The sequence below is a fragment of the Arachis ipaensis genome, chromosome B10 (genome assembly GCF_000816755.2).
Source record: "Arachis ipaensis cultivar K30076 chromosome B10, Araip1.1, whole genome shotgun sequence".
In the NCBI taxonomy this organism is placed as follows: domain Eukaryota; kingdom Viridiplantae; phylum Streptophyta; class Magnoliopsida; order Fabales; family Fabaceae; genus Arachis; species Arachis ipaensis.
This window is the reverse complement of record NC_029794.2, coordinates 40,242,323-40,260,403: the sequence shown is the minus strand read 5'-3', so window position 1 is coordinate 40,260,403 and position 18,081 is coordinate 40,242,323.

Below are 18,081 nucleotides of genomic sequence, written 5' to 3'. Positions count from 1 at the left end.
TGATTCTTGAAGCAAGAAAAAGCAGTGAATAGAAAAAAAAAGAAAAATGTGCGAAAAAAAAGAGAAAAAGCAAGCAGAAAAAGCCAATAGTCCTTTAAACTAAAAGGCAAGGGTAAAATAAAAAGGATCCAAGGCTTTGAGCATTAGTGGATAGGAGGGCCTAAAGGAATAAAATCCTGGCCTAAGCGGCTAAACCAAGCTGTCCCTAACCATGTGCTTGTGGCATGAAGGTGTCAAGTGAAAACTTGAGACTGAGCGGTTAAAGTTGTGGTCCAAAGCAAAAAGAGTGTGCTTAAGAGCTCTGAACACCTCTAATTGGGGACTCTAGCAAAGCTGAGTCACAATATGAAAAGGTTCACCCAGTTATGTGTCTATGGCATCTATGTATCCGGTGGTAATACTGGAAAACAAAATGCTTAGGGTCATGGCCAAGACTCATAAAGTAACTGTATTCAAGAATCAACATACTGTACTAGGAGAATCAATAACACTATCTGAATTCTGAGTTCCTATAGATGCCAATCATTCTGAACTTCAAAGGAAAAAGTGAGATGCCAAAACTGTTCAGAGGCAAAAAGCTAATAGCCCCGCTCATCTAATTAAGATTGATCTTCACAGATGTTTTTAGAATTCATTGTATATTCTCTTCTTTTTATCCTATTTGATTTTTAGTTGCTTGAGGACAAGCAACATTTTAAGTTTGGTGTTGTGATGAGCGGACAATTTATACGCTTTTTGGCATTGTTTTCAGTATGTTTTTAGTATATTTTAGTTAGTTTTTATTATGTTTTTATTAGTTCTTATTCAAAAATCATATTTCTGGATTTACTATGAGTTTTGTGTTTTTCTGTGATTTCAGGTATTTTCTGGCTGAAATTGAGGAACCTGAGCAAAAATCTGATTCAGAGGCTGAAAAAGGACTGCAGATGTTGTTGGATTCTGACCTCTCTGCACTCGAAGTAGATTTTCTAGAGCTACAGAAGCCCAATTGGTGTGCTCTTAATTGCGTTGGAAAGTAAACATCTTGGGCTTTCCAGCAATATATGATAGTCCATACTTTGCCCTAAATTTGATGGCCCAAATCGGCGTCTCAAGTCAGCATAGAAATTCTGGCGTCAAAATGCCAGAACTGGCATGAAAGCTGGAGTTAAACGTCCAAACTGGCACAAAAGCTGGCGTTTAACTCCAAGAAAGGTCTCTACACGTGAAAGCTTCAATGCTCAGCCCAAGCACACACCAAGTGGGCCCCAGAAGTGGATTTCTACACTAACTATTCTAGCTTACTTATTTTCTGTAACCCTAGGTCAATAGTTTACTATAAAAACTACTTTTAGTGATTCATCTTGTACCTCATGACACTCTACACATTTCATATTGTATCTTCTACGGCATGAGTCTCTAAACCCCATTGTTGGGGGTGAGGAGCTCTGCTGTGTTTCGATGAATTAATGCATTTACTACTGTTTTCCATTCTATCACGCTTGCTTCTATTCTAAGATATTCATTCACACTTCAACCTGATGAATGTGATGATCCGTGACACTCATCATCATTCTCACCTATGAATGTGTGCCTAACAAACCACTTCCGTTCTACATGCAATCAAGCTTGAATGTGTATTTCTTGGGTTTCTAGTCTAAGATTAGAACCTTCGTGGTATAGGCTAGAATTATTGACGGCCATTCCTGAGGTCCGGAAAGTCTAAACCTTGTCTGTGGTATTCTGAGTAGGATCTGGGAAGGGAAGACTGTGACAAGCTTCAAACTCGCGAGTGTTGGGCGTGTGACAGACGCAAAAGGATCAATGGATCCTATTCCAACATGATCGAAAACCGACAGATGATTAGCCGTGTGGTGACAGCACATATGGAATATTTTCACTGTGAGGACGGGAAGTAGCCATTGACAACGGTGATGCCCAACATAAAACTTGCCATGGAAGGAGTCTTGCGTGTGTGAAGAAGAAGATAGTAGGAAAGCAGAGATTTAGGGGACAGAGCATCTCCAAAACCTCAACATATTCTCCATTACTGCATAACAAGTATTTATTTCATGTTCTTCTACTTTTTACAATTAAATCTGAGAATGATTGATACCCTGACTAAGAGTTACAAGATAACCATACCTTGCTTCAAGCCGACAATCTCCGTGGGATCGACCCTTACTCACGTAAGGTATTACTTGGACGACCCAGTGCACTTGCTGGTTAGTTGTGCGGAATTGCAAAAGTGTGATTGTGATTTCGTGCACCAGTAACACTTGAGTTATCAAACTCAGCTATTGATTGAAATTGAAGTTGCTGATTAATTTGGATCGCTCTAAAGCTAGTCTCTCCACAGGAGTTGGCTTGGACTTGAGGATCAAATTAATTAGACCTGTTCTTAGCAAATCTAGATAAGGGTTTTCCCTACTAGACCTCTAAGAAACCTGTTCTTAGCAACCTAGGTCACCGGAAGGGGTTCCCTACTAGACCTTCAAAGAACTTGTCCTTTACAACCTAGATCAGAGGGATGAAAATTGAATCACTCAATCTTCTCCATGCAACAAGCGAAGCAAATCACTCACCTCGCTCCTCACACAATAAAAACGTGCTTAAAAGCAACTGAAAATTTATTCATCAAAAGTTATGTAAATTGTTTCACCAAAGGTGTTTAAATAGGCACCTAACAAACTAACTAAAAGATAAAATAACTAATTTAAATCAGATTTGATCTTATTGGATTAGAATTTAAATTTAAAATCCCTAAAAATACTACTAAGCAAATCAGGAGTAATTCAAATCTTTCAACAAACTCTAACAACAAAACAAACTAACATAAATGCCTAAAAATTCGAAAATTAATAATAAATTATGCTTCTCATTGAATTTGAAAAGCATTATTGGGCTTCTTGCTGTCCTGACTTAGCCCAATGGGCTTTATGAGTTGTCGCCCTTTCAGCACCACTATTTTTGAGACAGACTCTTGGTCTTTTTGATGTCCAAGATTGGCATGGTACAATTCTTCTAGTATTCAGATCCTTGAATATGACAAGATTACTATTCCGTCTCTTAGCTCTAAGATGACGAAAATGCCCTCCTGACCATGTATCATTCTCTCCCTCTTCAAAAAGATTCGTCCTCGAATCTTGCATGAGATGCTCTTCGTCCCTCCAAGGAATCCAAACCCAATCTCCAGGTTTAAATACCATGGTTTGATGACTTTTCTCTATCCACTGAATTGTGGCTATGTACTTCATGTGTGCCAGTTCAATCTTTTCAACCATACGTTCACCATCTTGTCCAAAGTGTGCAATTTGTCTTCCTTTCTTTTCATCCATATTAATGCTTCCATAATTGATCAGTGAATCTACAAAGCCTGGAAAAGTTGATATAAAAACACTAGGAATTTCATGGTTAGATGTATGAGAAACTAAGGATTCCATGAAATTCAATGATACTAATGCACTCTTGTCTAAGCTAGAACTTTCTAGATCTCTCTCACAAGTGTGTTTATTGCTTTCAGTTTCTCTGTCACTCATTGACTCCTCTCTTTCACTATTCTCATCTTTTCTCTCAAAACTCTCGCTTTCAAACAAACATGGATTCTTTTCACTCAAACACTCACTCTCTTTTTCAATTTCTTTTCTCTCATATTTTTCAAATTGCTCATATCCCAAGGACTCAGTTGAGAAATTCTGCATGTTTGAATCTTCCAAGAATACATCACCATCTACAGCATATTCAACAGATTTTTCCATCTCTGACTTTGAAGAAGAATGAAAGATAGCTGTAGAAGAAATTCTCTTGTTATGGCGATCTCTCATTTGTTGCACCTGCTCCCAGCCAATGGACAATTTGACCAAATCCTCCATGGTTGCGTAACGGTAATGTTGGACTGTATCTGCAAGTTTTTCATGTAATCCAAACAAAAATCGTTCCATAAGAACCTCAGGACTCCTTTTAATATTAGCTTTGCCCATTAAATATAAAAATTTCGTGTGGTACTCCATTACTGATTGTGAACCTTGTTGCAACTTACAAAATCTTCCAAAAAATTTATTATGGTATGATGATGGCACAACTCGATTCCTCATGTGGTATGATGATGGCACAAACTGCCTCCTCATGATTTTCTTCATCTTCTCCCAACTGCAAATTGGGCTCTTTCCATACCGTCTTCTAGATCTTTCTAATTCAGTCCACCATATACGGGCAGCATTGGAAAAATTGGCTTGTACCAGTTGAACCTTCTTTTCCTCTGAAAGGATGCAATTTGCAAAAAATTGATTTTACCTTCCTTTTCCATCTGAAATACGCTTCAGGATCATTCCTCCCTTTGAATGCAGGGATTTGCAACTGAAAACCCTTTTTCGCATATGAGCTTCCTTCATCGTCACTATCGTAATACGCAAACATTTTTTTTTGCGACTTTTTTTTTTGGAACTCTAAGGTGAATTAAAGAAAAAAACAAAGAGATTAAACAAGACCCATAGAACGTGTAGATAAATAAGAATCTACCTACGACCTGTAACTGATACCAGATGATAAGGATTAATTTTAAGAATTATGTTGGGTATTAAGGGTTTAATACATTCAAAGTAATAAAATCCTAATGGAAGGGGGACAAGAAAAGAATGGCATTTAAGAAGAGGAATTTATTGGCGTAAAGAGACATGACGGAAACATAAAAAGATAGATAAAGGAGGAAAACAAAGGATAGATAAGGGTTTTTCCTACTAGACCTCTAAGAAACCTGTTCTTAGCAACCTAGGTCACTGGAAGGGGTTTCCTACTAGACTTTCAAAGAACTTGTCCTTAACAACCTAGATCAAAGGGATGAAAATTGAATCACTCAATCTTCTCCATGCAACAAGCGAAGCAAATCACTCACCTCACTCCTCACACAATAAAAACGTGCTTAAAAGCAACTGAAAATTTATTCATCAAAAGTTATGTAAATTGTTTCACCAAAGGTGTTTAAATAGGCACCTAACAAACTAACTAAAAGATAAAATAACTAATTTAAATCAGATTTGATCTTATTGGATTAGATCAGATTTGATTTAAATTTCAAAATTCTAAAGATATGATAACTAATTTAAATCAGATTTCATCTTATTAGATTAGATCAGATTTGATTTAAATTTAAAATCCCTAAAAATACTACTAAGCAAATCAGGAGTAATTCAAATCTTTCAACAAACTCTAACAACAAAACAAACTAACATAAATGCCTAAAAATTCGAAAATTAATAATAAATTATGCCTCTCATTGAATTTGAAAAGCATTATTGGGCTTCTTGCTGTCCTGACTTAGCCCAATGGGCTTTATGAGTTGTCGCCCTTTCAGCACCACTATTTTTGAGACAGACTCTTGGTCTTTTTGATGTCTAAGATTGGCATGGTACAATTCTTCTAGTATCTAGATCCTTGAATATGACAAGATTACTATTCCGTCTCTTAGCTCTAAGATGACGAAAATGCCCTCCTGACCACGTATCAGTCCGCTTGACTTTTCTTTATTTAGTAAAGGTTAACTAAGTGGGAGCAACAACAATTCTCATCACACCTGATAAGGATAACTAAGATAGGATTTCCAGTTCTTATACCTTGCTGATAAACCATTATTTTATGATTTATATTGTGTTTAATTGAGTGGTTTTATCAAGTCTTTCACCCACTTATTCATATGATTTGCATGTATTCATAATTCCTTCCTAAAATTGTTCTATGATTGAAAACTTGCTTCCTAAAGATCTTTTAATTGAATATTTTTTTTATTCTCCTTCATACCATTCGATGCCGTGATCTGTGTTTTAAGTGTTTCAGGCTTCATAGGGCAGGAATGGCTTAGAGAATGGAGAGGAAGCTTGGAAAGATGGAAGGAATACAAGAAATGGAGGAGATGACCAGCGAGAAGTGACGCGGGCGCATGGCTCACGCGACCGCGCGAAATAGAGGAAATTGCAGTGACGCGCTCGCGTGCCTGACGCAAACGCGTGGATTGGAAGCTGCACGAGTGACGCGAATGCGTGGACGACGCGCACACGTGGCACAGAAAACATTGAGTGACGCGAACGCGTGGACGATGCGGTCTCGTGGCGTGCGTGATCTGCAGAATTTACAAAAGTCGCTGGCGTGATTTCTGGGCCGCATTCTAACCCAGTTTTCAGCCCAGAAACACAGATTAGAGCCAGGGAACATGCAGAGACAAAGGACGACATTCATTCCGCATAATTTTGAGTTTTAGATATGATTTTACTCATCCTCTAGGTTTTTCTCTCTACACATTCATAGTTCTTAGGATTTTATTTTTATTGCTTTTTGGATTGGGATATCGAGAAGAGTTGTTACCTCCGCAAGACTTCATCTCTCTAGTTTGTTTTCTCTACTTTTTACTTACTCTTCCATATCCTTAATTTGTTCAGAGTACAATTGGATTATTTTTAGAATTATTTAATACAAAGACTATTTTTATTTTTTTTATTAATCTCTTTGATTATTGTTTATCATGTCTCTTTTTATTTCCCCTCTTTATTTTGTGAAGTCTATATTTATGATGATGGAGTAGTCCCCCAACTTGATTGGGAGTTGATTAAAAGGAGAACCTTGAGTTGGAATACTCAAGAGTTCAATTGTAATTGGTTCGTTGTTGGTGGCTTATTAGTCACTAACTCTAATCCTTCCCAAGAGAGAGGATTAGGACTTGTGAATAGAAGTTGGCTTTTAACTTGACTTTCCTTCATTCATTGAGGGTTAACTAAGTGGAACAACTACTAATTATTAATTAATCTTGAGAAAATTCCAACAAGGATAGAACTTCCGATTAATCTTCTCCTGGTCAAGATTTTTATTTAAATTACATAAATTCTTTGAATTAATTTTCTGTTTATCAAATTCAAAACCATTTTGGAAAAACCTCTGATTAATAAAATAGCACATCTTTCTGCAACTCGTTGGGAGACGACCTGGGACTCATACTCCCAGTATTCTAATTCTAATTTTGTGACAACTCTTTTCTAAATTGACAAGTGGATTTTTATTAGTTAAGAGCTGTACTTGCAATGCCATTTTTTCTTAATAATTCTTAATCTGCCAATTTTCGCCACGTCAATTTTTGGTGCCGTTGCCGGGGAGTTGCAATAGAGTGCTAAGTTATTGATTGGAATTTATTTATTCACATTTTATTTTATCTTGCTACTATGAGCTACATGTTCCCTTCATTGAATGACGCGTTCACTTCCTGATCCAAGCTTGCCAGTATTTGATCCTGAGATTGAAATAACTATTTCACGTATAAGGCAAGCTCAGCGTCGGTTAGTCCTCTTCGAGGACGAATCTGAAACGTCACTTAAGGAAGAAACAAGCTCCCTTTCTATTGATTCGATTGATTTACGTGCAGGTGACATGGCAGCACCTAGGAGAGTTACTATCCCGGAAGCTGGAGTCCCTGATTTTACACTGCAACTGTATCAAGTGCATCACCCAGCGGTGGCTGTAGATTTTGAAATAAAGACTGCACTACTCAACTTGATGCCCAAGTTTGATGGCTTACCTGCTCAAGAGCCTATCAAACACCTTAGGGATTCCCAGGCAGCCTGTTCTTCTGTTAGGCGTGATGGTGCAGATGAAACTTCTATTTTGTTAAAAGCCTTCCCATTCTCTCTTGAGGGAAAGGTGAGAGAGTTGTACTACACTCAACCCGGAGCAACTATTTCTAACTGAGATACGCTTAGAAGAGAATTTTTGGAAAAAATCTTTCCAGCTGAAGTTACTGATAAACTGAGGAAAGACATTTCCACGATTGTTTAGGAGGAATCCGAGACTCTCTACAAATACTGGGAGCACTTCAACGATCTTCTGGAAGCATGTCCCCACCATATGATTGACAAGATAGTGTTGCTCGGCTACGTCACACAGGGCATGAAGCCTCAAGATAAGACCACATTGGAAAGTGCTAGCAATGGGTCTATAAAAAAGTACAAGACCACTGATGAGGCATGGCAATTGATCAGCGACTTAGCTGAATCTACTCGGAATCACAGGCAGAAACAAAGCCGGTCAAAAGCTATTGCAGAGGTATCTTCTAGCAAAGAGACTACTGCTCTAACTCAGAGTATATGTGAAATGACCAACTTACTAAAGCAGATGCAGTTGAGTCAACAGCAAGCTCAGCCCTCTCCACCACAGCAAAGCCAACAGTTGGTTCCACAAGGAGTATGTGGGATATGCGTTGATTATAGTCATTATACTGATGAGTGTCCATAGCTCCAACAAGAGGACAACACCTTGGCAGCCACTCATAATTTTTATGACCGCCCAAATCAAAGCTCCTACCAACAAGGCGGCAACTACAACCAAGGTGGGAACTATAACCAGAGTTGGCAAGACAATTCCAACCATAGCTGGAGAGATAATTCCAACCATGGCTGGAGGGACAACTATAACAGAGGAGGCAAAGACAACCAAGGAAATCAGAGGTGGAATAATAACAACAACAGACAGCAGAACCAGAACCAGCCTTATAGAGCACCTCACCTGAGGCAAGCCCAAGTACCTCAGAACAACCAACAGCAGGTCCCTCAAATCACTTACCCCTCCTCTTCTAATGACGAGTTGCTTCAGTCCATTGCATAAGGACAAAAGAACATGGAAGGTACACTCAATGGTCTAACATCTGCTATACAAGCTTTCATCTCTCAGATGGGATCATCCAGCACTTCTAACACTCAACCTACAAGCTCCAGTGGAATTCCTTCTCAACCCTTACCCAATCCAAAGGGTGGCATCAATGCCATCACCCTAAGGTTCGGAACCACACTACAAGAGAGGAATCAGGAGGAGCCAAGTCCACAAGAACACGTCCCAAATGCAGACATGGTTGAAGTGGAGAATGTGGAAGAGGAAGATGAAATACAAGACATGGTTGAAGAAGAAGTATTTCAACCAAGGAATGGAGAACCAAAAGAAGCAGAAGTCGTAAGAGACGCTATTCCTATCCCATTTCCACACCTTGCAAGGAAATCCAGGAAACAGATGGAACTTGATCCTAAAATGGTAGAAATCTTCAAAAAGGTTGAGGTAACTGTTCCCTTTTTTGATGTTATTCAGCAAGTACCTAAATATGCAAAATTTCTAAAGGATCTGTGCATGCATAAGGATAAGATTAATGAATTAGAAACTATTCCTTTAGGTAGTTCCATATCTGCTTTAATGGGGGATATACCTGAAAAATGTAGTGACCCAGGACCATGCATAGTTAACTTAACCATTGGGGGTGTAATATTTTCTGACTGCATGTGTGATTTAGGTGCGTATGTTAGTATAATGCCTTTGTCCATATATGATGCTTTGAGTCTCCCTCCTTTAAAAAGGTCGGCAGCTCATTTTGTGTTAGCAGATAAGAGCATTATTACAGTGGTTGGAATTGCTGAGGACGTGCTGGTGGGCATTAAGGGGCTCACATTTTCCATTGACTTTTATATCCTGGAGATGCCCCAAAATGACTTAGGGAAGCCGTCATCAATCCTGCTTGGAAGACCATTCCTGAAGACTTCAAAGTTCAAGCTGGATGCCTTTTTGGGAACCTACTCTTTTGAAATAGACGACCGAGTAGTAAGTTTCAATCTGAATGAAGCCATGAAGCACCCTCCGGAAGATCATTCTGTCTTCTAATGTGATATCATTGATGAGACTGTAGCTGCAGTTCATCAGGAAGAGATATAAGGGAGTCACATGGAGCAAGGTCCAAGTGTGGGGAAACCCACTGAACACAATGAGGACACCTTGCCATTTTCACCAGCTCCAGAAGACCTAGTGCCCGGTCAGGAGCAGAAATTGGAATTAAAGCCTCTACCACCCCACCTCAAGTATGCTTACCTTGAGGATGATCAGAAGCTCCCAGTAATAATTGCAAGGGAACTCACTTTCCAACAAGAGGAGCAGTTACTTAGTGTGCTGAGGAGACACGAGAAGGCGATTGGGTGGAGCTTGGCAGACATAGTGGGCATCAACCCTCAAGTTTGTGAGCACAGAATATTTTTTGAAGAGGGAGCAAGGCCTGTTCGTCAACCCCAGAGAAGACTGAATCCCACTATCTTAGAGGTTGTCAAAAAGGAAGTAACCAGAATACTTGAGGCAGATATCATCTACCCCATCTCAGACAGTGAATGGGTAAGCCCAGTACAAGTGGTGCCCAAGAAGTCTGGAGTCACTATAGTGAAGAATGAGCATGGAGAGCTCATAGCAACCAGAGTACAGAACGCCTGGAGGGTCTGCATTGATTACAGGTGCCTCAACCAGGCCACTTGTAAGGATCACTACCCCCTGCCATTCATTGATCAAATGCTAGATCGCCTGTCAGGTAAATCACATTATTGCTTTTTAGATGATTACACAGGCTATTTCCAGATTCATATAGCTCCTGAAGATCAGGAAAAGACAACTTTTACATGTCCTTTAGCTTGTGCAATGCACCAGCTACTTTCCAAAGATGTATGATGAGTCTTTTCTCTGATCTTATTGAGAACTGTATGGAGGTTTTCATGGATGATTTTAGCGTATACGATGATTCCTTTAATCTATGCTTGGATAGTCTATCTAGAGTGTTAGACAGGTGTGTTAGTTCAAACCTTGTTTTAAATTTTGAAAAGTGCCATTTTATGGTCAAACAAGGTATTGTACTAGGAAATGTTGTCTCTAACACTGGTATCTCTGTAGATTTGGCAAAGGTAAATGTCATTTCTAGTCTACCTTACCCCTCCTCTGTGAGGGAAGTTTGTTCGTTCCTTGGCCATGCAGGTTTCTACCGGCGATTCATCAAAGACTTCAGTAAGGTAGCACTGCCCTTATCCAGACTTTTGCAGAAAGATATTCAATTCGAGTTCAGTGAGGATTGTATAGAGGCGTTCAACAAGCTGAAGATCGCCTTGACTCAAGCTCCAATTGTGAGAGGACCAGACTGGAGCCAGCTGATGACAAGTCATCTTAGCCTAGTTTCACTATCCTTTTTCTTTTGTTTTCGATTGATTTATGCACTTTCTTGAGCCATAAGCAAGCCAATTGGGTAGATTTCCAGGTTTCCTTTGATTTAATCAACCATGGATGAATTAATGCAATTTCATGAGATTTTATGCTATAATTGTCATATTATGAAAGAATAACAAACTCATGATTTTGAGCAAAGCTTTGATGTGTTTGGTTGATTGATGATAGGTGAAAAGAGTTTTGAAGAAGGTTGAAGAAAGAAGGAATGGCTAGGAGCAAGAGAGAACAAAAAGCTTGAGCCAAAGTTTGCCTCAAACTTTAGCTCAAACTTTTAAAAGAGTTGAAAACATACCAGAGGAAAAAAAGCTTGAGCCAAAGTTTGCCTCAAACTTTAGCTCAAACTTTTAAAAGAGTTGAAAACATACCAGAGGAAAAAAAGCTTGAGCCAAAGTTTGCCTCAAACTTTAGCTCAAACTTTTAAAAGAGTTGAAAACATACCAGAGGAAAAAAAGCTTGAGCCAAAGTTTGCCTCAAACTTTAGCTCAAACTTTTAAAAGAGTTGAAAACATACCAGAGGAAAAAAAGCTTGAGCCAAAGTTTGCCTCAAACTTTTACTCAAACTTTTATGATTTCAACCCGGTTCACAATGGATCTTTCTCCAACTCCAAGAGCAATCAACCAAGGCCTTTATCAACCCAATTCCATCAAGAACAAAGGCCCAATTCAAGGCTTGAAGACCATTTGAATAAAGTGTATAAATAGCTTAGGATTCAAGTTTTCGTGGAGAGTTTTTTTCCTTTGAGAGTTTTCCGTTTTAGTTTGGCTGAGTAGTTTTTTGGAGAGCTTTTGGTTTTGAATTGTTTTGAGTTTCTGAGCTTCGGAGTAGGAGAATTGAATTCTCTTCCTCTTAGTTTTCTTGTTTTCAATTTCAATTACATTTGTCTTAGATCTTGGGTTGAAGAATTGAGGAAATTCTATTTCAATCTCACCTTGAGATCTCTCTGTCTCACTTTACTGCAACTTTTGGAAATTGAATTTGGTTTTGCTTCTTCTACTGCTTGATCTTTAAATTCTCTTGCAATTGATTTCTGGATTGGATCTAGGAAGGCATTGAGATCTAGACTTGGTTATCTAGTCTCTTGGGTCCTGAGATCTGAAATTCCCTTTTCATTTCTCTGTTGAACGCTTCTTCAAGCGATTTACATTTTTTGTTTGAGATCTACTGCAATTAAATCCATCTTTTACTTCCCTGCTTGTTGCAATTTTACTTTTCCTTGTTTAAATTCTGCAAATCCACTTCCCAATTCCCTTTACAATTCAAGCCATTTACATTTCTTGCACTTTAAGATTCTGCAATTTACATTTCTTGCGTTCTAAGTTTCTGCCATTTAATTTCTTGCTCTTTAAGATTCAGCACATTTACCTTCTCTGCTCTTTAATTTTCTGCAATTGTCCCTCTTCCTTTTAAATTTCATGCAATTTAGCTTTTGTCGAATACAAACCACTCAAATCAACTCTTGATTCGCTTGACTAAATCAACCACTAAACTAAAATTGCTTAATCCTTAAATCCCTGTGGGATCGACCTCACTCCCGTGAGTTTTATTACTTGATGCGACCCGGTGCACTTGCCGGTTAGTTTTGTATGTTTGGGATTCGTTTTTCGATTTCCGAAAATACATATCACCAGCCCTTTGAGATTATGTGTAATGCTTCCAACCATGCTGTGGGAGCAGCGCTGGCCCAGCACGCAGGTAAGGATCCTTTCGTAATTGCTTATGCTTCCAAGACATTAGATGCTGCTCAGTCTAATTATACTACTATTGAGAAAGAGCTTTTGGCTATTGTTTTTGCTCTGGATAAATTCCGAGCCTATTTACTTGGTACTAAGGTGGTAGTGTACTCCAACCGTGCAGCTCTAAAGTATTTATTAGCCAAAAAGGAGTCCAAACCAAGGCTAATACGATGGATATTGCTGCTATAAGAATTTGATTTAAAAATTAAGGATAGGAGTGGTTCTCAGAATTTAGTAGCAGACCACTTGAGTCGCCTTGAGCACATCAAGGATGACTCCACTCCTATCAATGATGCTTTTCCTTTTGACAGCTTGCATGCAATATCTGAAGTAGTTCCTTGGTATGCACCTGTAGCTAATTATCTCGTTAGCCATACTTTCCCTCCAAATTTTACTAAGCACGAGAGGGACAAGCTGAAAAGCGAGTCCAAATATTATATATGGGATGACCCCTATCTGTGGAGGTATGGTGCTGACCAGATAATTAGGAGATGTGTGCCTCAATCAGAATTCCAGTCCATTTTAGAGGCCTGCCACTCATCTGAGAGTGGTGGACATTTTGGTCCTCAAAGAACAGCTAAAAAAATCCTAGACTGTGGATTCTGGTGGCCCACTATTTTTAAAGATGCTACTGCTTTTTGTAAATCTTGTTCCCCATGCCAAAGGTTTGGTAACATATCCAAGAGGGATGAGATGCCCCAACAAATTATGTTGTTCTGTGAGATTTTTGATGTTTGGGGCATTGACTTCATGGGACCGTTTCCAAACTCAAGCAGTTTTACATACATATTGTTAGCTGTGGATTATGTCTCTAAATGGGTGGAAGCAATTCCTACCCGTGCCGATGATGCTAACACTGTTGTCTCTTTTGTTAGAAACCTGATAAACCCATATTTCATGAGTTCTTTTGTGCTTAATTTGAGTGAATTATACAATCCTTCACCTACTTATTCACATTAATTGCATGATTTTACCTTCCTTATTATGTGATGTAAATGAAAAACATGTTTCCTAAGCTTTAAAATTAATTATTTTAATTACCTTTATTTCCATTCGATGCCGTGATTAGTGTGTTGAGTAGTTTCAGATTTTCTAAGGCAGAATGACTTAAAGGATGGAAAAGGAAACATACTAAAATGGAAGGAGAAAGCAAAACGGAGCTTTTAAGGAAACTGGTATTCACACGATCGCATAAATGACGCGATCGCGTGCCAAGCACGAATCAGCAGCGACGCGGCCGCATGACTGACGCGACCGCGCGCCTTAAGCAGAACGCACATGACGCGGTCGCATGACTAACGCGACCGCGTGGCAAGGAAAAGCTTCGAATGACGCGATCGCGTGACCCATGCGGACGCGTGACAGAGGCTACGCACCAGAAATTATAGAATACGCCCCCAGCGAATTCTGAAGCCCTTTTTGGCCCAGATCCAAGTACAGACAGCATAGACCAGAGGTTATAAAGTGTGGGAATGCACCCATTCAAGCAGAGCTCGCATATTTTTAGTTTTCAATGATTTAGATTTAGTTGAGAAGGAGATCTTCTCTCTCTCTCTCTTAGGATTTAGGATTTCTTCTTGTTTTAAGAGTGACTCTCAATCCAGGTTTTATATTTCTTTGTTTTAAACTTCCCTTTCACTTTATTTATTTATTTCAGTATCTGAGTTGGCTATTTATCTTTATAATTGAATTTATGAATCTCTTCCATGTTGCAGACTGTTATTTGAATTAATGATATTTGAGGTATTTTCAGTTTATGATTGTTCTCTTTGATTTAAGTTACCATTGCTTCCCATCTAAGGATATTTTTATTATTCCAGCAATTTTACTTTTTCCCTTTTGGTCTTGGTTAAGAATTCAGTAACTCAACAGTTATTAAACTCAACACAATTGATAATCGTTATCTTGCTAATTGAACTGAACTTAAGTAATCCCAACCTTCTCTTAGGAAATAAATAGGATTCAAAGGCCAGATTAATTAGTCCCTTGACTTTTCTTTGCCCTAGTAAAGGTTGACCAAGTGGAGTTTAGATTCAACTTTCATTATAGTTGGGAGAGATAACTACGTTGGACCTCTAATTTCTCTTACCTTGCCAAAAGTCTGCTTTACAGTATTTATTTATTTTAACTGCCATTTACTTTACTTGCTTCTCATCTTCTAAACCCCGATTACAACCTTTATAGCCAATAATAAGAATATACTTCTTCGCAGTTCCTTGAGAAGACGACCCGAGGTTTGAATACTCGGTTAACAATTTCTAAAGGGGTTTGTTACTTGTGACACCCAAAACGTTTGTTCGAAGGGATTTTTGTCGGTTTAGAGACTATATCTACAACGCGACTATTTTTATGACATTCTTTAATGGCAAAAATCTCTAACATCAAAATGGCGCCATTGCCGGGGAACTGCTAACGTGTGCCTTATTATTGGTTATTGTAAATATTTTTCTTTTGCTTGTTTATTTATTGTTGTTTTTCCTTTTTATCTTTATTTGCTACTATGAACTCTCACCCCTCTCGCTTTGAGTTTGGTTCTAATATTGTTAAAGGAAATAGAAGAGACAACAAGAATGTGCATCAAGGTCAGACCAATCAAGGATGGATGGAATCAAGAGGATCTAATCAACCCTTTTGGCAGCAACAGCCTCCGAGATATCCTGGACAAAGACCATTCTACAACGCATACCCAGCTGAAAGACATGCTGGACAACCTTGTAACTACCAACAAGCCCCACCTCGTGCATATAAACCATCCTTTCAACATAACCTCGAACCACTACACTCACAAGCTTCTCTTCACCATTCGCCACCATATGATCCTTCCTTACCCCAATACCAATCCAATCGTTCCCAATCACCACCACTTTCCTTTGTATCATGTCCAAGTCCAGCAACCAGAGAAGCAGAGGATCGCCTAAAGGAAACAGTAAGAAAATTTCACACAACCATTCAACAACTGGAGCAAGTGATAATTCAATGGGCTTCTAGGCGCTTAAATACACAAGGATCAGCCACAGCTCCATGTGGACAGCCCAATGAAGAGCGTAGCATGAAGGAGATACCAGAAACTCCAGTGGACAAGACAGAGCATGAATTTGTACTAGAATAATTAGAAGAAGCTGTCTTTGTTCAAGAAGAAGAGTTGGTTGAAGACCTAGGAGATGCTGAACTTCCATGGGAATCCAGAATTGAGGAAAACTCCGTCCAGGATGCTATAGTTGATGCTAAAGAGGATGCTGTACAATCTCCAAGGCAAGTCGTTTATGAGGAATCAGACGGAATAACCCAAGAAGCAAATTTCCTTAATGATGATAGTCACAAGTCTAGCTCTCTTGGTGATGAACTTGCATCCGCAAGTAAATTCTCTGAGATCGAAGAATCTTCCCCAAGTGAATATGAAGATGATGCAGAGGTAGATTTCTCTCAACCTCCAATCTATGACTCAAGTGATGAGGAAGACATAGAAGACCTTGACCAGAACACAGATACAATTGAAGATCTTTGCAAAGAAGTGGAGGAATTCACAGAAGAGCACAAAGAAACGGAACTTGCAGAACCACCAAAAACACCTACTCCAAGGCCATTACCACCTAATACAAGCTTCAAGTGGGTACAATCCTTAACTTATAATTTTACTTATTCACTTGAATATGGTTTGCTTGAAACAGATGGCCAGCTTAGAGCTCTCTGCGGCTTTAAGAGTAAGAGGAAAATGGCTCGTACTCAGAGCTGGTGCACAAGGTTCAATAAGATTCCACGCTTTACCTCGAAGTACACGGATTGCTATCATGCTCAATTGCATGGATCACGGAGAACGTTTGGTCACCACGGTGAGATTCTACTTTTTAAACCGCCCAGATGGAAACATGTAGATCAAGACGGAGGCGGATTTAAAAGCAAGGCCTGGAATCCTGGACTCTATCCTGATAGTCGTAGTCCTGGGAGCCTGGAAATCTATTTGAAGCTGCTCAGAAGCTTCACATGCCTAGTTTGGGACCCCGGAGGCTATTGGCATTCCAAGCATTGGTGGAGATTTTTAGACGAATTTAAACATAAACCACCATAACAGGATACTCCTCCAATGTCCAACTTAAGGACTTTAACTAAAAGTGCTAGGTGGGAGACAACCCACCATGGTATGGTCACTTCTTTTTCAATTTATTTCTTGTCAATTGCTTTCATTTTTCCTTTTTCAATTTCAATTTATTAAACCTGGAATCATGCATAGAATTCATGTTAATCATTGCATTCTGCACTTTTCATGCATAAAAAAAAGAGGGTGCACGACGCGACCACATGCCCATGCGATCGCGTCATATTGCGAAAAACACCACCCGCGCGACCGCGTGACCCACGCGGCCGCGTGATATATATATTGACATAAGGATCCAACGAACAGAAAGTTAGGCTGGAATCGTGCGGCCCTTGTGCGTTTCGCACAAATTGGCCCACGCGATCGCATGCCCCATGCGATCACGTCACTTACACAATACCAATCTCACGCGACCGCGCGAGCGACGCGATCGCGTCGCATGGATTGCACATCACCCCAAAGGGAGACAGAGAGTTGCGCTAAAACGGCGCTGGAGTCGTGCGTTTAGCATGAATTCCAGCGACGCGATCGCGCGACCCACGCGATCGCGTCACCCTTCTTTCCCCCCTCTCATGCGATCGCGCGCCTCATGCGATCGCGTCACTCCCATTTTCATCCCAACCACGCGACCGCATGCCCCACGCGGCCGCGTGGATTCGAAAATATAACCCCCCCAGCCCGCGAACCCTATCAGTCGCGCAGCCCCCCCACCTTGCAATTGCAGGAACTGGAGAACCTTCGCCTAGAAGCTTATGAGAACTCCAGAATATACAAGGAAAAGATGAAAGCTGTACATGATCAAAACATCAAGAAGAAAGAGTTCCAACCTGGGGATTTAGTCCTCCTTTACAAATCTCGACTAAGGCTCATGCCAGGTAAGTTGAGATCAAAATGGGAAGGTCCATACAGAGTAGAGATGGCCGAACCGTACAGAGTTTATCACCTCCGCCATCCTTCAAGCTCTGAACTTATTAAGGTTAATGGACAATGCCTGAAGCTATACCATGGCGAGAGGGTGCAGAAAAACAAGGACCTTGAGATCTTCCTCTTGGAAGATCCCCACATAGCAGAAGATTGAGCTAGTGGAGCGTCCAACTTACGGACGTTAAAGCAAAGTGCTAGGTGGGAGACAACCCACCATGGTAAGATCGTTCTTTTCTTTGTTTTTCCTATTCAATAACTCTTCTCTTTATTAGTACTTTTGTGCATTTGCATTTACATGTCTTTAT